Genomic DNA, 26,084 nt, shown 5'->3' with positions numbered 1-26,084 from the left:
TCTGGGTTCAATTCCCGGTGCATCCGCGGTGACCCACAACTGTCCATAACTTCAGTTCCAGGGTATCCAGTACCCTCTTCTGGCTTCTGTGGGCATCAGGCACACAAGCAGAACACAGACACACACATGCAGACAAAACACTCATACACATAAACGTTATCAGGGACCTGCCCTTCCCTGCACAGTGGGAAGAACAAGCACCCTCCTCCCACAAGGCGCCATCTGACAACCTCAGGCACATGCACACAAATCAACCCATGGAACAAAAACTTGTAAGTAGAAAAAGAAATTGAGGCATCAAAAGTCCCATCAACTTACCTAATTAGTTGTAATATAGGATTCAAGCCTCTATAACGAGGACTGTCTCTCAGTTTTCTGAAGTTTTCTTTTCACAAGTCTGTATTGGTATTAACTCAAGACAAAGAAATCAAGGTGACTGAAATCTTAGCTACTATGGTATGTATGCCATAGAATGTAACACCCTGTGATCCTCCAAGCACATTATGCAAAAGACAGTCTTTTGAAATGGCTGGGATCAGTTCCTTCAGACGTATTCTTGGCTGTAACTGACTAATACCCACAATGAAAGCCAAAAGGACTCAGGATGGAAGAAGGCTTGGAGTTTCCTAATAACACTTGAGTCTCCTGTCTCTGCACCTGTCACTGAAGATTAGCCCTCAGAAGAGTTGTGTGTGAACCTTCTTCATGTTAATGATCAACTTTAGATTTCAACATTCCCTACAGTTCTAATTTGCAGGCTGCTGACAGCCCAGCTTTAAGGCAACCAGCCTTTACGTGTTAAGCCTTAAGGTACAATTTCCTTCTCTCAGATATGTGGAGTCTTGGTACAGTTTTAATACAGCTGGAAAGAGCTGCAATGGGGGTTTTCTTTATTGTGAGTTTACTAAATTCACCAGCACAAAATTAACACATTCCCAAAGAAATATTTACGAAATCTCTAGATTCCAAGATCAAGACAAAATATTACTTGGCATTGAGATAAAAGCGTTACTTGGGATGGGAAGACATTGGTCCAAATAGTATACAGTTAGAAGTGATTAGCTATATGTTCTTATTTCTTTCAATCTTTAAATTCCATGCAATAATTGTTCATTCAGAAGTTGGTGTGTGAGGGAAGGTACTACACAAGACCCTCAGCTGGTACCAGGTGGAGCCCTTGAAGTCTTGTCCACAGCCTCCCTTTCTTGTTTCCTGGACTTTTGAACAGAGAGATAAAGGGACAGCATTTCCAATGTCAAAATGAAAGGCACATAACGAAACCTCAGAGGGCTCAATCAACTTCCAATCTACCTCAGAAATGAGCAGGCGAGATCAGAACCAACTCCCATCTCCTTCTCAATGCTTCATGCAGCAAAGGAGCCGCACAGCTCACTCCAGAAAGCCACCTCAACTCGCTCTGTTGTCACACAAGGCCCTACCAGAAAGCATGGCGGAGGCTCCCCTTTACAGGCATGAGAGGTTTTTACTCCTCTGTCAATCAGCTTGCAGAAAGCCCTACATCTGTGTTTCAGACACTAGAGAGTATGAGGCGCCTCAGATGGAATTACAGGCTTGAAAACACTGTACACTTGAATCTTTTCAAGCCTAGTGGTCTGCAGCACATTTCACTTAATATCACTTCCCTAAACTGTAAGAACTCATTCCCACACTGCTCCCTTCATCAGGACAGAAAATTTCACAGGGAAGTCTCTTCCCACACAAATGCTGCTTATTTTTCACTACTCCCTCATAGAATTATGAATCCAGAATTTGATCTTTTTTTTAACGTGCATTGGTGTTTTGCCTGTGTGCATGCGTATGAGGGTTCCGCCCCCCTCCCCCCTCCCAGAATTGGAGTTACAGATAGTTTGAACTGCCTTGTGGGTATTGGGAACGGAATCCAGGTCCTCTGGAAGAGTGGCCAGTGCTCTTAACCACTGAGCCTTCTTGCCAGCTCCCAACCTTGATTTTTTTTTTAAAATTTATTGGCCAATCATCCAACTCCTTACTAAATGATATATGCACAATACCACCCAAGAGCATTACTGGGTGGTGTGAAAACCTGAAGTAGAAAGACTGTATAGCATGTATCACCCCAACTCAAGCATTTCTCCAAGGGGGACCGTGACACTACAGCAAGTAATCAGGGACAAACTTCCAGGCCACCTTCCTTCAGGCTCACTGGACTTCCGCTTGGGCATCAGAGGAAAGCCTGAAAGGCTCATCCACAAATGAAGTAATTTTTTGCTTTTAGGACCAGGTATTAGACCCAGTGCCTCAGGTCCTTGCTAGGCTAGTGTTCTGTCACCAGGCCGTGCTCTCTACCAGAAATCCCGTTTATTCAACTTTTGGGGTTTTTTTTTTGTTTTTTTGGTTTTTTGGTTTTTTGTTTTTTGTTTTTTGTTTTTTGTTTTTTTTGGTACATTCAATTTTATCCAACTCGTTTTCAAACTATAGGTACTACCTAAGCTTGTATTTATTTATTCATTTGGGGGCTTTTTCAAGACGTTTCTCTACATAGCCCTGGCTGTCCTGGAACTCACTTTGTAGCCCAGGCTTGACCTCAAACTCAGAGACCCCCCTGTCTCTGCCTCCTAAGTGCTGGAATTAAAGGCATGCACCACTTGGCCCATCTAAACTTTTTGTTCCTACTACAGACATTTTTAAAAAACTCCTTTTGTTGGCAGTTGAATTGAAAAAATCGATATTCAAAATGAGCAGAAAATGAGTATCATATTCTCATCAGCTAGAACTAAACACGGCTAACATCCAGCAACTGTTTTTCCAGGATGTTTTCAATGTTTCCATTTTTAAATTACAGTAGTTATGTGTATGACTAGTTCATCCTTTTTAAAACATTAAAAGTGTAGAAAATTAGAAAAATGCTATCATGGTCACAAACCGAGTAATTTGGGGGCACTTAGCATGCATTATTTCATTAAGTCTTACTTGCATTAATTCTTCATGGTGGTAGTGGTTCTGTATCCATCGTACAAATAAAGAAGCCAAGCACAGGAGATGGTGGTGATGTATGTGGGAGGTTTACACCCAAGCGTTTCCATAGTCCAGACTTCATTTTAATTCCACTTTACGTTATTGCTTTTGATAATTAAGTGATAGTCACTGAGTAAGGGGTGTTCCCTAATAGTGAGGGAGTGTTAGCCCTAAACTGAATACTGCTATAGTCGTGTCTAGCTAATATCAAAATAACACCAAACATGGCAAACTGTTTCCAAGAACTTTAAATGCATCCTAGAACAAAGTTCAGGAATATATAAAGGTCCCTCAAGGCTCATGAATCTATGCAGAAAAGGGGACAAAAAGATTGTAAGAGTAAGAGGGGAAATAGCAGTTTCCAGACACAACAGGACAGGTACACATTTGAACTCAGAGACTGACAGTATGCATAAGACTTGCACCAGCTGAAGCCAGACACAACCCCATCACAGAGAGGGGAAGTGGGCAGGAAGACCCACCCCTGGCCAAGAAGTCATTTGTAATTTTGGTAGCTGTGGAAGAGAGCAAGTCCGTTTTCTTCAATGGAGTGACACTAGATATATCACCAGCACTGTAGGTCAAGACCCCTGCTCAGGAGTCGTTATCCAACACAAATTGAACTCCATGTCTGTTTGTTTTAAGAAAGAGAAGAACATGAAGTTGGGTGGGTAGTGAGGATCTGGGGGGACTTGGGAGAGGGAAAAGAATATGATCAAAATATATCATATGAAATTCTCAAAGAATAAAAGAAAACATTATTAAAAAGAAACCTCACAGAAATACAAAATTGGCCAACACTGCACAAAATAAAAATCCAGAATGTAAAGCATGCAGCCAAAGATTATGAGTCATAATAAGAAGCAGAATAACATAATCATAATGAGAAGAAAGCCAATCAATTAAAACCACCAGAATACAGATGTTCAAATTAGCATCCAAGAACACTGAAACTATTATAACTATTGTTCCCATGTAAGGTTACCAGGATCAAGATCAATATGCAAAAGTCACTCTTATTTCCATATGCCAATAACAAATAATCAGAAGTTAAAATTTAAAACAAAAAGAGAGTGTCATTTATCATGCCTTCCCAAAAGAAGCACTGAAGGATAAACCTTGGGAAGTATGAAAAGACTGGTCACTGTAAAGAATATTACTTTGCTGCAAGAGGACAGAAAACAAATAGTGAGCTACATAGTCTTGTTTGTGGGCTGGAAGGTGCTTACAGTGAAAGTGGTAATTCTCTCTTAATCAATCCATCCATTCCACTGTCAATCAAACTTCTAGCAAGCTTTTTGTTGAAACGGGCAGGCTCACTTTAAAATTTATATGAGAATGCAAAGGGACCCAGAGTAGCCAAGATAAGTCTGGATTTCAAGACTTACTACCCAGCTGCAGCAGTTAAGACAGAATCAGCACACAGATCAGTGCACAGGGGTCCAAAAATAGAAGCAGATGGAAGATTAGACAAAGGACTGATTTCTGATAAATATGCAGCAGCCAACCAATGGAGAAAAGCACCAACGTTCAACAGAGGTGCTGGAACAAATATAGATTTACAAAAGATGAACCAGATCTTACTCCCTATGTGGAAAATCCCTCAAGTAGATCATAGAGCCAAAATTAAAACCCCAAATCAGGAAACCTCTAGCAGAAAACATGGAGAAAAATCTTTGTAACTTTGGGTTAAGAGATGATTTCTTCTTTTTCACATGCAAAAGCAAGATCCATTTTTACAAAACAAAACAGTTGATACATTGGATTTGACCAAAATTTAAAATTTCTCTTCTTTGACAGACACTAGAAGAACATGAAAAGACAAAACAGATAAGAAAGGAAATATTTACCAAGTGTATATCTAATACAAGACTTGGTATAGAATTTATAAAACGGCCCAAAAATGGAACAGCCAACAACACAATTTATAAAGGTTCAGACACCTCACCAAAGCAAATGCACAGAGAATCAAGAGCCCATAAAGAATCCTCAGCACGTGGCAGCACAGGTGCCTGGGAAAGGAGTCAGTGAAACTAGATTCTCATGTACCACTTGTAGGATGCATAGAACAATACTCCCTTCCCTGGTAAACAGTGTGACTTTTACAGGGAACAAGATTGGCTTAACCATTTAATCAACAGCAATAGTGACTTTACAGCAACCATATGACCCAGCCATTGCATTCCTAAGTGTTTACTTGAGAAAAATGAAATAATACATAACTAGACAGACAGACAGAAAGACAGATGATAGAGATAGATGAGATGATAGATGATAGATAGATAGATAGATAGATAGATAGATAGATAGATAGATAGATAGACAGATAGATGATAGAGATGACAGAGAGATACTTATATACACACAAAGACTTGTACACAAATGCTCACAGTAGCTTTCTATGTAATAGCCCAAAGCTAAAAACAACCCAAACGTCCCTCACCAGGTGAGCATATAAACAGATTGTGACATTAACGCCAATGGAATGTCTTTCAACAGTAAAACAGATTGAGCTACAGATACACATGACGTGCATAAACCTCACAAAAATTACCTAGCATGAATGAAGCCAGACAAGAAGAGAATATACCACACTCTTAATTCAAGATTACAGAATATGCAAAGTAACCCACACAGTGACAGAATGCACACACGGCCCTGCCAGGAAAGGGGACAGAGAGGGACTGGAGGCAAGAATTTCCAAGAAGACCTGAAAACATTTGAGGTGATAAATGTGTTCATTACCTTGATTGTGCTGATAGCACCACAGACAATGGGTGTCTAAAGTTTGCAAATTATATGCCTTAAATATGCCAATTTATTGTAGGTCAATTATACCTCAGAAAAGCTGTTAAATATAATAAGAACAAGACTGCCTATTTGAGGTCACCCTTTGCCAACCTAAATTTTGGCCTCCTTTCAAAAATGTCTTGAACAGCATTTAGGAACAGACTGGCATTGTTAGGTTAATGTCCTGTGAAATAGTCTAAACTAATTGTTTCAAAGGCCTGTGGCAGCAGTTTTCTGAGATTATATCAGGCGACACTTTTCTCTTTGTGTATACATAAACTGATGTTGCCACTGGATACCAAACAATGCTTTTGCTGCAGTCATCTCCACAGCGGGATGTGCTATTTCACTCAAGAGAACTGAGAACAATGCCCTGAGTTCCCTGTGTCTGGGCCAAGCCTGTACCCATACTGCCGCTTCCATAGCAAACTCTTCCATGCACAGATCTGAATCATTGACAAGTCCATTGGTTCCCGTGTACTCGGGTGTGAGAGAGAAAGACAGAGACAGTGAGAGAATGAAGGACAGAGGGACTTGGAAAGGCAACCTGAGTCAAGTGTCAGCTCATGGACATCCCCCCATCCCCCAATCCCCCCGACTCTTCCCCACCACCACCCCCATGCAGAACTTTGCTTCCTTCAACCAGGACCTCAGCCCTTCAGAAAAGAATGTGGTGGTGACTGCGTATTTCTAAATAGCTCTCACTGCATCTTCTAGCCCTACCCTCAGGAGCTCAAGGCCACCAACAGTTTCTCAGGATGTGTTTAGGGCACAAGCACACACCAGACATGCACACCCGTGTCCACCTGAACTCAACTCCTCCACAACAGTGCAAATGTTCACTTTCTTCTGCTTCTCAATGAGCATTTCTGTGAGGCCTTTCGACCTCACAATGATTCCACCTCATAGTAGGACTCTATACTAAATCCATGTTTCTGGGGCTGGGCAGCTAAGTCAGTTTGTAAAGCATGTGCTGTGTGAATTGTAAGGACTTGAGTTCAAATCCCGAGAAGCCATGCAAAGTCAGGCACAGGAGTATGTGTCTATAACCCCCATAAGAGATTAGAGGCAGACACGGGAGAACCCCAGGAAGCTTTCAGGCCGGCCAACTAGCCAGGCAAAAGCAGAGGCAAGACCATGTCTCAAACAGAGTCAAAGCCGAGAACCAACGTCCACGGCTGCCCTCTGACATCCACATTCATGCTGTGGTACCCCCCACCTACTCTAAATCTGTGTTTCCTAAATGGGGTCCAGGTCAGTGACAACTGACCATAAAGTTATTTTCATTGCTACTTCATAACTGTAAACTTGCTACTCTTATGAGTCATGGTGTAAATATGTTGGGGGAGATAATAAGTTTAATCAAGGGGTCATGACCCAGAGGTTGAGAACCACTGTATTAAAGTACCATCTTTATTTACCTACTTTAAAAAAAAAAAAGTAACTCACTTCTCTTATGTATTTTTGTTTAATAAAACTCTTCCTTTCTTTGAACAGGAAAACATGATCTTTCAATCCTTGGAGGCCAAGAGGGTTCAAATAAGAACACACTGTAAGCTGCTGCCCTGGGCGGCCGCACTCACAGGGCTTCTGTGCCCTGACTGCACCTGAAGCAAATGAGAGACAGTATTGTGGGAGCCCACAGAGGTTTCCTAGAGAGATCCGAGCTTGCTTTACCCAGCAGGACTGCAGAAGAGGACGATTGGACCACCGGCCTGAGTACCAGGTGTTTGGAAGGGTCTACACTTGGTTGTATCTAGCAAGGGGGAGGAGGTCTTTTGCCCCTCCCCTTGGCATTGTTATAAAAAGCGCATTTGAATGAAGTTCTGGGCCGGTGGATTTTGATACAGGTCCTCCCGAAGCTCTCCTGTGTTTCTGTCTGTCTCATCTTCGCTATCTTTCTATCTACTAATTCTTTATGCCTCTCTCCTCCTCATAGGAATGCTGTAAAAGGTGGGGTTGCCCCCCCTCCCACAGTATCAGCTCTAGACAGGTCATTCTTGCCCTGTACACAGCTCAGAGAGAAGACAGTACCTGTATGAGAATTTTTAAAGGCCTCCGTTTCTCCAGGTCAACATAACTTCCTGACAGGCAGTGTATGAGCTAGTTTTTAACCCTTGACCTGATGCTGTGAAGCAGAGGGCCCGACTCCGCATGACTTGCCAAGTATGGCCAGCATCCCACTGACTCTCCGCTCCCTAATTCCTTTTCACTCCCAGCTTTTGGGCCGTGTGGTCATTCAACCAACGGTATTTCCATGGGGGTGCAGAAGGAGACTATGCAGAGAAAGAGGATCATTAGCAGCCCTTTTGAGGTTTCCCAACATCCTCCAGTTTAGGCAATACTGAGTGGCTGAGTGACTGGCAGGCTTGGAAGTATGCCTCTTTTGCCCATGGCATATTAATGAACTTCAAGTCAAGGTGAGGTACTGAAACCAGCAGACCTAACAAGAGGGTCGATTGTTACCTAAGAGGCTTGACTATCTGGACTGTCTGAAGACACAGCTCTGCCCTGAGAAAGGAGGGCATTCACAAGGTTGGTCCAAACAATGGGTGGGTAGATTTCAAACAGTAAAAGAGCTGGGTGCAGGAGAGGCTAGGGTTAGCACAAAAGGGAAGCGACTGCTTGCTCTGTTCCATGCTGAATGCCCGATAGCTCACGGCCCTTCCTGCCTGGGTGTTTTCTAAATTGTTGTTTATTTGTATATTGAGATAGGATCTCACCACCTCTCCATTCTGAGTACTGGGATTATAATGTGTGCCACGGTAAGCATGGGTCTTTTCAAATATTCTAAAATATTAATAAATTCAATGGTTGCTTCATTTAATGTGTGGCCACTGGTAGATATACCCCATGCTCCATGCATTCCACCGTACCCATATACACACAGGCAGCACTAATTGGACTTAGACAGCTATTAGTTACTTTTCTGGTGTTGTGACGAAATACCATGGCCAAAAGTGACTTAGAAAAGAGTTAATTTTGGCTTACAGCTCCAGAGAGAGGAAGTCCTTCATGGCAGGAAAGACAGGGCGGCAGGAGGAGGAAGCTGGCTGATCACATTCCACACATAGGAAACAGACAGCAAGAATAGGAAGAGACACTCTAAGGCTCAAAGCCCACCCGTGGTCATTTACTTCCTCCAGCAAGGCTCTAGCTCGAAAAGGTCCTGTACTCTCTCCAAACAGCACTGTCAACTAGGACCAGGTATCAAAATACACAAACTGGGGTGGTTTGAATAAAAATGGCTCCCATAGGCTCATAGATTCAAAGACTTCCTCACGGGGGAGTGACACTGTTTGAATGGATTAGCAGGTGTGATCTTGGAGGAAGAATGTCACTAGGGGTGAGCTTTGAGATTTCAAAAGCCCGTGCCAGGCCCAGAGCCTCTCTTCCTGCTGCCTGCAGATCCAGATGTAGAACTCCCAGGTATTTCTCCAGCACCATGTCTGCCTGCGTGCCTGCAGGCCATGCACCCTGCCACGGTGAAAAATGTATTAAACCTCTGAACTGTAAGCCAGCCCCAATTAAATGCTTTCTTTTATAAGAGTATTCATGGTCATGGGGTCTCTTCACAGCAATAGAACACTGACTGACTAAGACACAAACCTATAGAGAACACTTCTCATTCAAGGCACCACAGTGGATTATTTAAAAAAAAAAAAAATGTTGAAAGGGAATCATGTAAGGGAAAATTTGGGTATGATCATGTTTTTCACGTTATACATGTATAAAATCTTCAAAAATAACAAAAAATTAAATATTGAAAAAGATTAATTCATTTAGCCCTTTAAGGTAAGTTTTACAATGCCACCATCTTTAAATGTGCGTAATAATAAGATTGACTCAGCTGGTAAATCATGGTGGGAGTTGAAGGAACGAGGAAAAAGAATTAAATGTCTAAGAATGAGCAGCTCTCTTTGCAAGTAAATCTCCCAGGGGGTCTCTAAGCCATTGTGCCCACTGCACTGCTGGAGACAAGGCAGCGGTGAGACTCGGGGAAAATATCCCAACCTCCACTGAAGACCAATGTCTCAACCCCAGCGGACGGCCATGCCTCTGCTTCCAGCCTGGCCTTTCTTCTGCCAAGGCTGAGAGATATCAACCTGGGACTCACCTTGCGAAGCATCATAGAGCTGTTTTAGAATGCTACTTATGAAAGAAGTCAAACAAAAACAGTCTATCAAAACCAAACATAGTAATCTGCCCTCAGCTCACGAACCAGTACCAACTGCCTAGCATTACATGCTATATCCACCAGGCTGAGCAGTCCTGGGGTCAGGCCCAGGCCTGAACAAATGGGCCGAAGTTTGATGAAAAATCTGAAAGATTCAACCCAGCACAGACTGTAACATACCTCCTGGATCCCAGTCCCCCCAGAACAGCCCTTATCGGGCATCAGCAACCAGTCTTTTCTCAGTAAGAAATACGTTGGTTGGAGAGTTCATGTCAGAACAGAAACGTGAAACTGAACACAATGAGGGCAGACTGCTCTTTGCTGGCTCCTGCTGAGCATGCTCAAAGAAGCTGAGGAACCTGGGAACCAGTTTCCAGGCAAGCACCAGGCCCTGTTCATTCAGCATCACAGCGCTGGGCCCAGTGAGCTTAGAATGGGCAATGCTGGGCTGGCAGTTGTGTTCTGACTGGAAAGTGCTACTTCTACCTGCCGTTTGGGGGAAGAACACGGGTTCAAGTCTCTGGGTTCAATATGTGTATTCAGGAGCATTGAGCCACTGTAACAGGAGCCATTCCAACCTAGACTAAGCCTTGCTTCTGGTCCCACACATAGAGTTCTGAAAACTCCAGATGGCCCAGAACGGGCCCTACCTATGACCAGCAGTTAGGATTCACTTCATGACATGCACCAGGTGGCATCTGCCAATCTCAGAATTAGCTACTGGACTCCAAGCTGGAGGGAATATGGGTTCCCTCCTACTGGCCCCGATATGATCCTCCCTGAAGAGAACCTTTAGATGGTTCAGAGCCCCTTTTTCTCTGTAAGAAACAGATGGGAGAGAAGTGCTGCCATCCTCAGTCAAAGGGCCAGTAGCCAAGCTTTCCGTCACACACTGTCCCACGTCCAGGCAGCCAGCCCAGCCTCAGAGCCTCAGCTCATAGCCAGCTGCAGATGGGAGTGCTAATGGTCATTGGCCCCAGGAACCATTTACTTAAGGAATTGTTTTGGCAGCTGGTGAGGAATGGAGGAGGCATTCTAAGCTACTGATCATTGCTGTGACAGTGTACTATGTGGGAAACTGATTGGGGAGCCTTGTAGAGTGCAGGACATGCCTTGCGTCCAAGTTCTGCTGTCATCTCACATGGATCTCAAGCTTTCCACTATAAAGCAATATGATAAAAAAGAAAAGTATATATATAATATATATATACTTTTATATACATATAAAAGTATATATAAAGATACACACACACACACACACAAAATCTGCTCATACAGTAAACTATTCAGAGCAAGCCACGTAAGAAATCAGGCCCATTTACAAATCTCTTTCATCATGTCCTACAGAACGTCACACAGGAAAAAGAGGTCCAAAAACAAGGATCAAAACAGCCTGCGAATGGAAAAATTAGAGCAACTCCAGAACGAAAGTCAAACTGGAATCCAGGGCATACGACATTGGTTCTCAGCCTGGAATCCAGGGCATACATACAACATTGGTTCTCAGCCTGGAATCCAGAGCATACGACATTGGTTCTCAGCCTGGAATCCAGGGCATACATACAACATTGGTTCTCAGCCTGGAATCCAGGGCATACATACAACATTGGTTCTCAGCCTGGAATCCAGGGCATACAACATTGGTTCTCAGCCTGGAATCCAGGGCATACGACATTGGTTCTCAGCCTGGAATCCAGGGCATACGACATTGGTACTCAGCCTGGAATCCAGGGCATACATACAACATTGGTTCTCAGCCTGGAATCCAGGGCATACAACATTGGTTCTCAGCCTGGAATCCAGGGCATACGACATTGGTTCTCAGCCTGGAATCCAGGGCATACGACATTGGTACTCAGCCTGGAATCCAGGGCATACATACAACATTGGTACTCAGCCTGGAATCCAGGGCATACATACAACATTGGTTCTCAGCCTGGAATCCAGGGCATACATACGACATTGGTTCTCAGCCTGGAATCCAGGGCATACATACAACATTGGTTCTCAGCCTGGAATCCAGGGCATACAACATTGGTACTCAGCCTGGAATCCAGGGCATACATACGACATTGGTACTCAGCCTGGAATCCAGGGCATACGACATTGGTTCTCAGCCTGGAATCCAGGGCATACGACATTGGTACTCAGCCTGGAATCCAGGGCATACATACAACATTGGTTCTCAGCCTGGAATCCAGGGCATACGACATTGGTTCTCAGCCTGGAATCCAGGGCATACGACATTGGTACTCACACACGAGGCGCACTGAAGTCATGCAGGAAGCACAGGGCCTGGGACTTTTAACTCCTCAGATCTTCCACCTCAAAATCAAACACGGGACAAAGTTACCATTTGCAATTTCTAATTCTTGAGATCTCTGACAGACGGCAGCTCAGCAGAATGAAAACTGCAGGACTCAGGTCTTCACTAACACATCTTACATCTGCATTAGGAGTCATCTGAGGGGACTGTGCGGTTGAGAAAGTGCTGGGATTAGCCCCCAGGGCCCTGTTTTTAAAAAGCACATTTATAATAATTCCAGTGCTGCAGAAGCCAGGCAAGAAACTCCCTGAGGCTGGTCAAAACAATGAGAGAATGTGTCTGAAAAAATAAAAGTGGAACATGTGTGAAGAACACATGAAGTGTCTTCTTCACATACACACATACACACACACACACACACACACACACACACACACACACACACACACACACAGGAATCATGGATTCAAGCACGCTGTGTTTATCACAAGTTGCTCAACAGCCATGGACTTTTACCAAAGTTGATAACTCAATGTAATGGATTGTAAAGACCATTTCTATTGTCTATTCTACCACCTCATTTGTATCTCTGATGACACCAGATGCACTGTAAAGGCAATATGAAAGCCTAGACTTGACTTTGCAGACTCCATCTTAGGGAAGGATCACCATCTTAGACCACCTGGTGACCAGGGGCTGTACTCAGTTCCAGGAAGAACCTCAGGAATGTGCCGTGACAACTCGAACAGACACTCTAGAAGCAGCCAATTAAGAAACAGGGCAGTAAAGTTTAACAAGATCCAGATGCTCCTGTAGACATCCTGTCAGCAGTTTATGGTCCTTGCAGATATCCAAATACCCTGTCAGCAGGTTGTGGTTTCACACCAAAAGTCTAACCCAATAGTTTCAAATGTGGTTTCGTGCCAAAAGTTTAGACCAATAGTTTCAAAAATCACCTTGCCCCATATCCCTTTTATTCAATCCCAAAACGCCAAGGCATGTAATTCTCAGCTTGTGGTTTTTTCCTTTAAAATCTCTCCTACCCCTGAGCCACCCGCCATTGCCACTGTGGCATTTCCTTCCATCCACAGGTGGTGGTCCAGGTTCAAACCTGACGATAAAAGACCCTTGTGTGCTTACATCGGAAACTGGCTCCTTGGTGGTCTCTGGGGGTTTTGCAACACGGGGACAACAGGACAAAGTTGTTTTCTTTACTTAGTTATTTCCAATTTCAATTCCATGTACTCTACCTCCTAGAAGATATAAGGATTCTCATAGCCCTGGGAACGACAGGCTTAATTATTGCCCAGTTGAGATGCTCAGGGTCTGGCAACATCCAATACAGGTGACTCTTACTGGGTGGGCACGTTAGGAAAAGCAAACATGGAATTCTCAGTCAAATCTGAGTTTCAGGCAAACAAGTCATGTTTTATAAGTTAGACTCAGCATCCTTCCCTTCACCTGGCCAAGATGCCACCCTTCACAATGTGTTCCGGTACACAATGTGTACCAAAAGGTATTTTTAACATCCTGCAGAAGAGCTTACGACTTAAAACAGGTGAGGAGTTGAAGAAAAGTGTCTACTTCTCTCTGTGACTGGCTTCTTGCTTCAAGACTTTCAAAGCACCCTGCCTCACACTTCCAGACAGAGAGGCTTCCCTGCGTCTAGACTACATCAGAGGACAAGGGGCCTGTAAAAACCTCTAAGTATCAATTTCTCTAGTAACATACAGCTTCCATAATATTGTCACCCGCCTCCCCTTCCGTATGTTGCAATTTTTAAACAACTGTTTGTTTTCCAGAAACTAAAATAGGAAAGCATGTTTGGTTGTTTCCCATTCAAGATGTAGAGTTAGCTTGTGGGCTCAGAAATCCCACAAGATGCTCAGTGGGTAAAAGTGCTGTAAGCCTGGCAACCTGAGTTAGATCCCATACACCACAGAAAGGTGGAAGAAGGGAACTGGTTCCCTGACGTTGTCCTCTGACCTCTGTCTCTCTCTCTGCCTGTCTGTCTGTCTGTCTGTCTCTCTCTCTCTGTCTCTCTGTCTTTATGTCTCTCTGTCTCTCTCTGTCTCTCTCTGTCTCTGTCTCTCTCTCTCTCTCTCTCTCTCTCACACACACACACACACACACACACACACACACACACACACACACGTGCCCTGGGGCATGCACCCCTCTCTCCCACCATACACACACACACACACACACTAGTAATAAATAATTTTCTTTTAGAAAATTCCTCTATAAAAACAACTTGGAGTTTTCAGAATTCTATGGACAGTTTTTTAGTTTTCTCTTTGAGCTAGAAGAGAGCAGCTGATTTTTTTTTTTCATCTCCTGCTCTGAAACATTCCATTCATTCCCTCCTTCAGTTGACGGGACTTCTGCCTGCCTCAACTAATGAACCCTCAGTCAGCAACTTGCTTCTTTCTCCACCTGCAAAAAGTTTAGAGGGAAAAGGAACACACACACACACACACACACACACACACACACACACACACACACACACACAAAGAAGAAAAGAAACATCAACCACCCAGGGTACTAAGAGGTTTAATTGTTGCCTGGAAAGCAACACCCTTCCTCAGCTCTTTAAGACTGATTTCCATAATTACTTGCTGATTGAAACTGGGACTTGCAGCCTGGCAACCACATTTCCATATTAATATAAGCAGTGACTAATGCAGCTCAGAGCCCAGGGTCAGGATCAGAAAGCCTGGCCAAGGTGGAAACTAAAGCCATTTACCCATGGGGTAAATCGGGCACTTTTCTCTCTGGCCATTTTCCACTCAGGAAGCAGCATGAGATAAACTTACATTTGTTCTCTGCTGCTCACAAGGAGGGAGAGCGGCTGGTTGTCACCAGGTCAGGGCACAGGCAAGACCTCCTCAGACCTGTTCCTTCTCTGCCTCCTACTTCTCCCCCCCCCCCCCCCCCCCCCCCCCCCCCGGGGCTCCCCTGCCCCTTCTACCGCTTGCTTTTGCTTCCTTCTCATTCTGTGCCCCTTTGCCTCTCTTCTGTCTCTCCATCTCCATGTCTCCCTGTCCCACTGCTGTCTCCGTCTCTGTGTCTCCATCTCCACGTCTCTCTGTCTCTGTGTGTGTCTCTCCATCTCTGTATGTCTCCCTCTGTCACCGCCATCTCTGTCTCTGTCTCTCTGCCTGTTTCTATGTACATATGTCACTCCCGTCCCTCTGTCTGTCAGTCCGCACCGTCTCCCTGCTTCGCTCACTTGAGAGCTCTCACTCGGCACTGAGGTCACCGCTTTCTCCTCTCTCACCCCACTGAGTTCCGTCACTTCAACACCAATCAGCAATAACTACCCAACTAAGGGTCAATCTTTCTATTTTTTCAGGCCCCTTGCATACAGAGTCCCAAGCGCTAACGCGTTTTACCAAGCTCCTTCTTGGAATAAGAGAAAGGAGGGGTGGGCAAGATGGCTCAGAGGGTAAGGGTACTTGCCTCAATGTCTAAAGATCGTAGTTCAGTTCCCTAGAATCCACGTAACAGAAAAGAACCAATTTCCACCAGTTAGCCCCAGACCATACACCAGCACTGAGGTGTGAGTAAGCAAGCAGGCACACATGTCCACACACATGTTTAAAAAAAGCTAAACATGTACAATAATTTTCATTGGGAATCAAATGACCTCTGCATTTATCTAGAGCACAGTTCTCTATTGGACCATGATTTCCATGCCATAGTCTCCTTAAAACATTTAAACATTAAAAAAAAAAATCCAAGCTGGAATAATGATAGAACAATGCATTTTCACTGTCTTGAGAGCTTCTGTGGAATTCCCCTTGACAAGCACCTCACCCTGCTTAGAAAAACCTTTGAACAATGCAAAGCCACGCCAAGCAAACACAATATGGTAAGGCCAGAGCGCACCCACACAACCCAGTAACAAGTGAAGTTGTTGACAAGGATTAGGAATGAAGTTGGAGAGCACAGATGAGATTTCTAGTTACATATTTTCTAGTTACAGCTTATGGTTTTATAAATGTTTGGGTTAAAATATTATAGAGCAATATAGATCTGTTTCATTTTTTCTTCTTCACAAAGAAGATTCTGAGAGCTAATAAATGTGCTCAAGATGGCCAGCCTCATGGGAAATGCAGACTCACTCTATGTCCAGAACCCAGTCCCTGGGCAACAGACCCTTTACAATTGCAGGGGCCTGAGGGCAGTGTGGGGGTGGGGGCTACCAGGGCATTTTTCAGACAAGCCTTTGGATATTTGGTTTAGCAAATCTAATTAGGATCTTTATGAGCAAAATGTTTTCACAAGATAACAAGTCCCTAGCTTTCTAGAAGTTACAAATGCTTTATTCAATTTTTCCTTTGGGAGCTAAAATTCCATTGTCAAAACTTTCTGTGTATTTATTTGATAAAGCTGCATGCTGACATGCAACACTTCCAAAACGTGTGTTTCTTTATGTACCATTTATTACATCTATTCATTCTCACACAGGGACCAAAAATAATTAAATCAGTACCAAACATTAAAGAGATAATTATTTTCTTATTTCCTGGACAAAATTTCCTCATGCATTATACATGTTTATTTTATCCGTTATTGCTCCAACACTTTACACCAATATCAAAAAGTAGCATTCGTCAGAAATAAAACTCTTTTGTCATTGTAATTAGACAGATAAAGTTGTTGCGTTGCTGTAAAGGAGTGTCAAAGTGACTGATAAGAATCGCGGATGAAGAAACAGATGCGTTCCTAATTCAAAAGTGACCATCATGAATGGAAAAACGTCCATTCATTCACAGATAAGAGATGAAAACCTAAGACAAAGTGTAGGTTCATAGGCAAGCAGGAAGTGCAAGAGAAAAATTCTACCAAAAAGAGAAAATTGAAAATTCTTGTGCCAGCCGTGAATAATGAAGGAAATGTGGGAGGAGAATGTTAGGGGATAGAGGGGGCCAGCCCTGCCCAGAGAATAAACAATCAACCACACACAGCTCAAAATGCCAAATTTAAGGGGAAAGACCTAAATCTGATTTCTAAAGAAATGGCCCATGAGCACTTAGAGGGAGTGTGCAGACCATTAGAAAGCACCACGTACTGACCCACAGCAATGAACAATAATAGTCTACATTCTCTTTCTTTTTGAATAGTGTCCCCAGTCTTAATGGGAACAGGGTAAAAAAAAAATGGGGGCAGTTTATCAGAGGTCCCTGCCCTAAGCTTTATCACCCGCAAACTTGACTTCCACGTGTGTACCCATCCAAGCTAAATCTTCAGTAATCTAGACCACACCAAACACCTGTCTGAATCTTTGAGGTCAGCTTCTACAGCTTGCCACATATTCTGCATTTCTTTGTTCTCCATCAAAAACACAAATTCCTGTCTACGTGTCCCCCACCTTTTAGTGTTGTTTTGTTTTGTTTTCTAGCACCTTCCTGGATTCCCTGCCTTCCAAACTTTTTAACTCTGCCTCTGGAAACCTTAATCTGGGTAGCAGTACATAAAGCATCCATGCGTCTTCTCAAAATACTGTTTCTAACTTTAGACTTCAGCTGAGATCTGGCTCTCTCTTAAAGATGCTGCATCTTCTCCTGATGGAAACGGTTTCTTCCTCCCATCCTGAGATAAAGGAGGATTAGTTTGCTGCACTTAGCAGAACCTCCATGGTAGCAATGGCTTTAGAAGATAAGATGATGGGAGGCTTGTTTTTATCTCTGAGAAGGAAGGCTTTGTGTCAATTGGATGCACAAATCTATTGACAGCCTACTGGTCAGAATTCAGACATGAGAGCACATGATACAGGCTGTTTGAGAAATGGTCACATACTCATAGAAAAGTTATCTGTGTGTTGCCAATGAAGAACCAACACAGGCATCAATGCACAGCCTCCGCCGCCTCAGACACACTCCTAAACCTCACATGCCCACTTCCTTCCATTGACTCACTGATACTTAGCGCAAGGTCCCTGCGACATCTCAAACCCTGCTGTCTTTTCTTCCATCCTTCCTTTCTTTCAGTTTTATGCATCTGTAGTGAGAGACTGTTGTGAACCACCAAGCAGTGTTAGGATTTGAGCACAGGTCCTCGGGAAGAGCAGCCAGTGCTCTTAACCGCTGAGCCCTCTCCCCAGGCCCCTTGTTATCATCTCAGACTCCCTTCATATTCATGTAGAAAGCCCGTCTAACCAGCACTTAAACACTGTGGGAGTGTCACTTCCTAAATCTCAAGGCTGTCTCCTCCATCCCAAATCCCCACCCCCTATCCACAGGCCAGACCTCCAGATCCCTGCTTGCCCCCGCTGGTCTTCCAGCTTTGCTGATCCCTGCCCCCCCTCCTCTCCGCCCCCCACCCTCACCTAATCAGGTACCACCGCTCACACGAACTGTCTGCAGTCCCCCAGATTCCCATGGAAGAACAACTCATCTGGTCTGCAAGCCTCTGTCTTAAACCAGTTGTTTGCAAAGCAGGAGCCCTCAACACTGGCCTACACTTGTCCACCTGAGGTCTTTCACGCCGCTCTCTCCTCTCTCAGTTCCGGTGCAGAGCCCACAACGCCTGTGCGTTTAATTTGCAAAAGTGGTGCGGTGTGTCATAAATGTTCATTGGTTTATGCATGGAATGATGGACAGCATCATAAATTAACTGATGACAAGAAGAATATGAATTCCACTCGGTATATTTTCACAGATTTGTTCATCTGTACCTTTCAAAAACAAAGGGTATTGTTCTTGATGAACGTAAGCCCAGGAAAACCAAAGGCACAGCTCAAGATCTTAGCCCTGGGACTGGCCAACAATGAAGAGAACATAGATGGAATAATTAAAAATACTAAAGAAGTAAAGCTAAGGGTAAATGATTAGAACATTCCAGAAGCAATATCCAAAGTCCAACAGAGCAGAATAATGTCAAAATCTTTAACCTTTATATATATTAATATACATTCCATATGTTAATACATCATCATTTTAAAATATTTATATATAACCTTTTAAATATTTTATGTAATCTCTAGATATATAAACATATATTTATTATAATCATGGTGTTAAATATTTAATATATTATATATTGTGTTACATATATATTTAATATGTATATATTAGTGTATATATATATATGTATTAAAATAAAGAAAAGGTTAAGTTCTTCATTTCATTTAGGTCCTTTACTTAAATTCTAAATTCTAACAGACGCAACACAGAATAAACAAAGTTTTTTACACGAAAACATGTAGAAGGTTCTATCTTATTGCACAGCTCAAATCAAGAGTCCCCTGAAAGGTAATGCCACTTCTACTTTAGTAGAATAAGACACCAAGAATGAAGACCTCCTTTATTGCATGCACAAGTCCACTTTAATATATAAAATTTCAGCATTTGGAAGCGTCAATGACTGAGCATGGGAAAAGATCCAAGGGTGATTGTAAGTTACCATTGTTTGAATTTGTTCTGGTCCATTCAAAATGCTCTGAATGTGTGTGTGCCCTGCCACAAGTTAGGATCACCTGAGTAGGGAGCCATACCTAAGAACTGTCCTGATTGCTTTAACTGATGTGGGGAGACACATCCGAGTGTGGGCAGTACTTTCGGTTCGCAGCCCAGGTGAAAGGGGTGTGCGTGCAGCAGAGCATTCTCCTTTCGGCAGGAGATTTGCACCATTCCCTTTTTGGCCTTCCCACTTGCAATCCAGTTGACATAAATGTCGACTGCTGATTCTGTCACTGATAACAGAACCGGTATTTCCAGGCTTCCATCACCAACTAAGGACCAGGGGTTCTCCATACACCCTCCAGGTTTTCAGTGCCAGATTGGGACTGCTGAGGTGCCCAACCTCGTGGACCAAGCAACTACAGGGTTGTGGACCTCACAGTGTGAGACAGCCACTGCTAGGCTCTCAGTGTCTCAGGTGTTAGACCAGAGCTGTTACTATTTTAACATACGCTGATTCAATAAATTCTTCATATGGCTATAGATACAGAGGTAGATATAGATATGGATACAGATAGAGATATTCATCCTATTAGTTCGGTTCCTCTAGAGAAATAGTAACAAAATTAACAAAGATGTTTTCTGCTCTTAACATTCTGTGACTATGTCCTCTCTTAAGCCAAAAGAAGAAAATCTAAAGTGGAAAAGATGAAGAAATGTATTATTTTAGTGCACACCAATTCATTCTGCCATTTAAGTCATTATGGCCCCCTCTGGCCAGTTGAAAATTATATCTAAATAATTTTTGGAAAAACAGTCCACGTGCCCAAATACAATATAATTGCGTGTAAGTCTAGGTGATGTTAATGGTGTGGACTCGGTCTATGCCTTTCATAACCTGGTTCATATATTTCTGAACTTTAAGGTCTTTTAAAGGACATCACCCATTTTTGCCATTAATTCAACATCTTGTGATGACACAACCTTCTTACCACACTAGAGCAATGGAACCATACACAGAAGGACCTCCCCAATTTCCTGACCCCCATACAGACAATTCAGTACAGAGCCACAGATTTTCAGATTCTCCAAATAGGTTGAGTCCATGCTCATCACACACTCATAAGGGAATTTTGAGGAAAAAGGGAATAATGATACAAACAAGTGGTCAGTGGTCCCATCCTAGCTCTGAAGAACGGAAGTTTGGGGTACACTGACTGTGTTCCAACCCCTCACTCATGCAGCCTGTGTACACTCAGTGGTGTTAGTGAGCTTTCCACTGCTGGGACGAAACACCTGAGACAACCAACCGGAAACAAGTGAAGAGTTATTTTGGCTCATGGTTTCAAAGGTTTCACCCCATGTCACTTTCGGCCTGTGGAAGCATGGCACGTCACACAGGAGTCTGGTATTTGTCCCATGGTGCTGAGAAGCAAAAACAGAAGACGAGTCTGGGTTCCCAATGGCCCCCTTAAGAATGTACCCCAAGTTGCCTGACCTTCTCCCACATCCCAAGGTTCCACACTTCCCAATGGTAACACAGGCAGGTGACTAAGCTTTTAGCATACAGGTCTTTAAGATTCAAATTACAGAATAAGTGATTTTGCTGTTTAATGACTTTAAATGTTTCTTACTGGACCAGTTAACACTTTTAAGTAAATACTTTGTAAAAACTGACAAGTATGGGACAAGTAAAACTACATAACAATTAAAATTAATCAAGACAAAAACAACAATAAAAAAAAAACCCAGGAAGTTGCCAACAGATGAAAGAGGCTATCAGTAACTTATTTCCTTTATTTATTCAAAGGGAACACCTTCTATACATCGTCTACCACAAATACGCAGATTGTAAACATCACTCAGGAAAACTATTAACACCAGATTGAACTTTTTTTATTTTGCAAGATCATGGGTTCACATCAAACAGAAGAAGAAGAAAGTATGGAAGAAAGCATTACTAGATCAAAGAACTTGGCTATGAGTTGGAGGGAGGATGGGCAAATGCTTGGTATGCATAGTCCCATCATCCCTCCAGAACCTGTAGTTTATCCCAGCTCTTCCCACTGCACCAGATGAAGCCTCACCGACCTCAAGGCAGCATGCCAACCAGCCCCTTCCAATCTGCAAGAGAACCTATTAGGCCGCCCCAAGCTGGGCTCATAATGGATTTCTACACAACAGACGGTTAACTAATTGCCTGGAGTGTTCTCTGTCCTTTGTTTGTTGTGCTACATGCCAAATGGCTCTTGGTTTAGAAACAACATCACAGAATTTGGAGTATGTAAACAAATGCACTTCTACACACATTCCACGCATGCATTTATCCTCCAATTCTCACTCCGGCAGGTATTAAATAGTATCACTGTTTTGGAGGAGAGAAAACTGAGTCTTCAAGAATTTGAATAGCTCCTCAGAAAGATGCTCAGAAAATATTTGGTAGCTCTGTCCAGTCCTGGTTTCAGAAGCTATGTTTTTAGATGATATATATGATAAACTGTCTCCCCCATAAGTGACTTACCTTTAATGAAGAGTTGAGAAAACTTGGTCCTGGTGTCTTTACTGCAACACAGTTAACCACCATTGTGAAGATTCCCTCCACTGTCAATGACTTAACACTGTAACCTGTGCCCATGCTCCCAACATGAAGCCTGTAACATTCTATTTAAATTCTGCAAAATATTTTTGTATATAATTGAGAGAATTTCTTGCCCTAGGTTTCCTGGAAACCCGCAGGCCACTCTGGCCAGCAAAGCAAGTAGACTAGCTGCAGATCTTCACCTCTCCCTCCATTCCTCCAAGCCCAGTCCTGAAGTCTCCTCCACAGCTCTGTAGCAGAGCACTTGCTGCAGTCTCTCCTCACTCTCTGGCCCCATTCCCAGGGGACTAAGCAAATCCTAGTAACACACTCTGCTTTCCTCTCTCCCATGGGCGCACTTATCCCTCCTCCAGCCGATCACTGGAAACCACAGTGGCCACACCTCTCAGCATCCCAGAAGAATTTCCTATTAGGCAATACACAGCCACCACACTCTCCTAAGAACCAGAGAGGGCAACAGAAACCAATAAACAAACACCCATCCAACAAAGACAAGACCAGATATCAGCACCTAGAGTTACAATCTTCCCAAGCCCAGATGCCTCAACGCCAGTGTAAAAAGCACAGTCAATAATAGCCAAGACAATATGTCTCTGTCAGAGCCCAGAAACCCTACCGCAGAAGACCTTGGATATTGCTACATAGCAGAGGCACAAGAAAAAGCCCTTAAAACAGGCTTTATCAATATGACAGAGGTCCTTAAAAGAGAAAATGAGTAAATCCCCTAAAGAAACCTATGAAAATACAAACAGTGGAAGGAAACAAATAAAACCATTCCGGACCTGAAAGTAGAAATGGAACCAATAAAGAAAGCCCAAACTGAGGGAAATGTGGAAATGAAAAATTTAGGAACCTGAGCAGGAACCTCAGAGGCAAACCTCACCAACAGAGTATAAGAGATGGAAGAGAGAATCTCAGACATTAAAGACACAATAGAAGAAATGAATACCTCAGTCAAGAAAATGTTAAATTTAAAAAATTCCTTGCATGAAACATCCCAGGAAATATAGGACACTATGAAAAGACCAAATCTAAGAATAGTAGGGATAGCAGAAAGAGAAAAAATCCAGATCAAAGGCACAAAAAATACTTTCAACAAAATCATAGAAGAAAATGTCCATAACCTAATGAAGGAGTCCATTTCAAGGTATAAGAAGCCTACAGAACACCAAATAGACTGGATCAGAAAAGAAAGTCCCCTGGATACATAATATTCAAGACACTAAATGTACAGAGCAAAGGAAAACTATTAAAAGCTGCAAGGAAAAAAGACCTATTAGAATAACACCCAACTTTTCAGTGGAGACTCTAAAATCTAGGGCCTGGGCACATGTCCTACAGACTCTAAGAGACCACAGATGCCAGCCCAGACTGTTATACCCAGCAAAACTTTCAATTACAGTAGATGGAGAAAATAAGACATTCCATGATAAAACCAAACTTAAATTGTATCTATCTGCAATCCCAGCCCTACAAAAGGCACTAGAAGGAAAACTTAAACTTAAAAGTTGTTTCTTTTTTTTTTAATAATCAGGGGAAATTGAAAATATTCTAAATATTAGATGATTAAAAAAAGATTGCTGACCATTTTCTTAGGTGTGATACTGTATAATGGCAATCTAAGAAAATGTCCCTACTCTTGAGGTGCATTCTGAAGTATTTAGGGGTGCAATTGCTATAAATGAAATGGGAGAGAGGGAAGGGCAGATACAGCAACATGCACTCTGTGCCTGTGTAGCATCTGGGGTGACTTGAAAGAAAACGGCCCTCAAAGGGAGTGGCACTATGAGGCACTATTTTGCTGGAGTGGGTGTGGCCTTGTTGGAGGAAGTGTGTCACTGTGGGGGTGGGCTTTGAGGTCTCCTATGCTCCACTTCCTGTTGCCTTCTGATCAAAATGTAGCTAGCACTGTGTCTGCTTGCGTGTGCCATGCTCCCCACCATGATGATAATGGACTGAACCTCTGAAACTGTAAGTAAGCCCCAGTTAAATGTTTTCTTTATAAGAGTTGACATGGTCACGGTGCCTCCTCTCAGTAATAGAAACCCTAAGACAACATCCAAGCTGGAAACACATGGGCCGCTGTCCCTTGAGTAACTGTCTGTATATTACCCTACTGTGCTTTTTATTCCCATCTAGGGTACTTTGCTAAGTACCCCTAAACTCTAGCCCAGGGACCTGGTGTGGGCTTTGTCTTTGTCATCTGCTTCATGCTCCAGCACTCAGTCTCTCTACAGAGGTGCAGCCAGTGCAGCCGGGCAGCTAGGGAGAAGGCCGTTCCACACCCTGCATTCCTTATTTCCTGAGGGCAACAGGGTAGAAAGGGAGGCTTGAATTATGGCTTTTCTCAGCCAGCTTCAGCTCTCCAGCCTTTCTGGCTGCCTTACAACGGTGTGATTATTAACCACAAAAAAAAAAAAAAAAAAAAAAAAAAAAGTCTGCCAGACCTGGGTCCTCCACTGGGACAAAATAATAATAATAATTTAAACAATAACAACTGCTGCAATTCTTGAGGTCTTACCATTCGCCAGGCACCAAGTGTCTTACAAGTATCCTAATTCATGGACTCCCGTGTGGGATTAGTCATTATCATTAAGCATCGTCCTTAAGCACTACTATCAGGAAGTAAAAGAAACACTCACATGAAAGGCAAAAAATAGTAACAGAATTCACATTCAAAAGGCTAAGTCATCTTTGCTTAAAGAGGCAGGAATTAGAGGCAGGAGTATGTTAGCAATTCCTTTCCGAAAACCATTAATGCCACCCCCTCCGCAGCCCAAGTCCCTGCAAGTCTCAGCACCCACAGTCATTTATCACTGAAAGAATGTACCTCAATCAAAATCACAGCTTGCTTCCTGCCACGGGCTCAGGCTCCACAGCAATCAAAGCAAGAACAGCAAGGACACATGACCTCACCCTGTTGTGGCTCCCAGGACATTTCTAAGTGGCCTTGTTGTCACTGCTCACATCTTCCCTTTCACACATCACTGTCAGAAGATTCCAAAGACACAACTAAGATGTCCCCTCAACATCACTACAACAGTTTTTAAAGAGAAAAAAAAAAAGTTCCCAACATCCCATGGGCACAGAATAAAGGTCCTTGGGAGACCTTCAAACATTAAATCTTAAAAAGCAGAAAATGAATTACTTGAACATGTGTTTGGTGGTTTGGGAAAAAAAAGGAAGATATTCAGTATGTAGTTCCAGTATACCATGACAATGCAAAATCAAACAAATAAACAAACATACAAAAACCCCACAGTGTTTGTATTAATTAGATAGGGAGGCTTCCTGGAATATATTTTTCATAGAAAAGTTAGAACAAATGCACAAATGTACTATCACTATAGACAACATCATGGATGAAACCTCATATAGTATCATAATGTCTACTGGAAGAAGCCAGGCACTAAAAGTACATACCTAGGGCTAGGGATATATCTCGGGTGTGTACCTCAACCACAAGCAGGGCTTTGTTTTCCACCATTAGCACTGGGGAAAAACAGAGAACTGTATGATTTTTTTTTTATTAATATGGGAGCTGGGGCAGTGGTCCAGTTGATAAGCACAAAAGCCTGAACTTGATCCCCAGCACTTCAGTTTGGTTTTGCTTAGTAATAGTGGTTTCTTTGGATTTTTAGAATTTAGTGAGTGTTTTGCCTACACGTATGTGTGTGCACCACTCACTTACAAATGCCAGGAGTGTGGCCCACACTTGCAATCTTAGTGCCGGGAAAGCAGAGATGGGATCCTCAGGACTCACTGGCTGGGCAATCTAGACTAATAGGTGAGCTTCAGGCCAGTGACAGCTCCCTTCTCAAAGGACATAGATGTCATTCTGGAGGA

At 43.0% G+C, this 26,084-nt stretch overlaps 1 protein-coding gene across 3 annotated transcripts in view; it reads right to left on the bottom strand.

The window, feature by feature from the left end:
* Positions 1 to 26,084, bottom strand: part of Lypd6b (LY6/PLAUR domain containing 6B) — a 176,204-nt gene that overhangs the window by 104,877 nt on the left and 45,243 nt on the right. Inside the window, exon 1 of one of the 3 annotated variants that reach the window (XM_052725396.1) lies at positions 12,219 to 12,237. The exons of the other annotated variants lie outside the window; for them this stretch is intronic. The gene's annotated coding sequence lies outside the window, so the exon portion shown is untranslated. Of the gene's footprint in view, positions 1 to 12,218; positions 12,238 to 26,084 lie in introns of those variants that run through there. 3 annotated transcript variants of the gene reach the window in all.

Source organism: Peromyscus californicus, unplaced genomic scaffold, assembly GCF_007827085.1.
Source record: "Peromyscus californicus insignis strain IS unplaced genomic scaffold, ASM782708v3 Scaffold_7__1_contigs__length_154581171, whole genome shotgun sequence".
NCBI classification, from domain to species: domain Eukaryota; kingdom Metazoa; phylum Chordata; class Mammalia; order Rodentia; family Cricetidae; genus Peromyscus; species Peromyscus californicus.
This window is presented reverse-complemented; position numbering and strand designations above follow the sequence as displayed.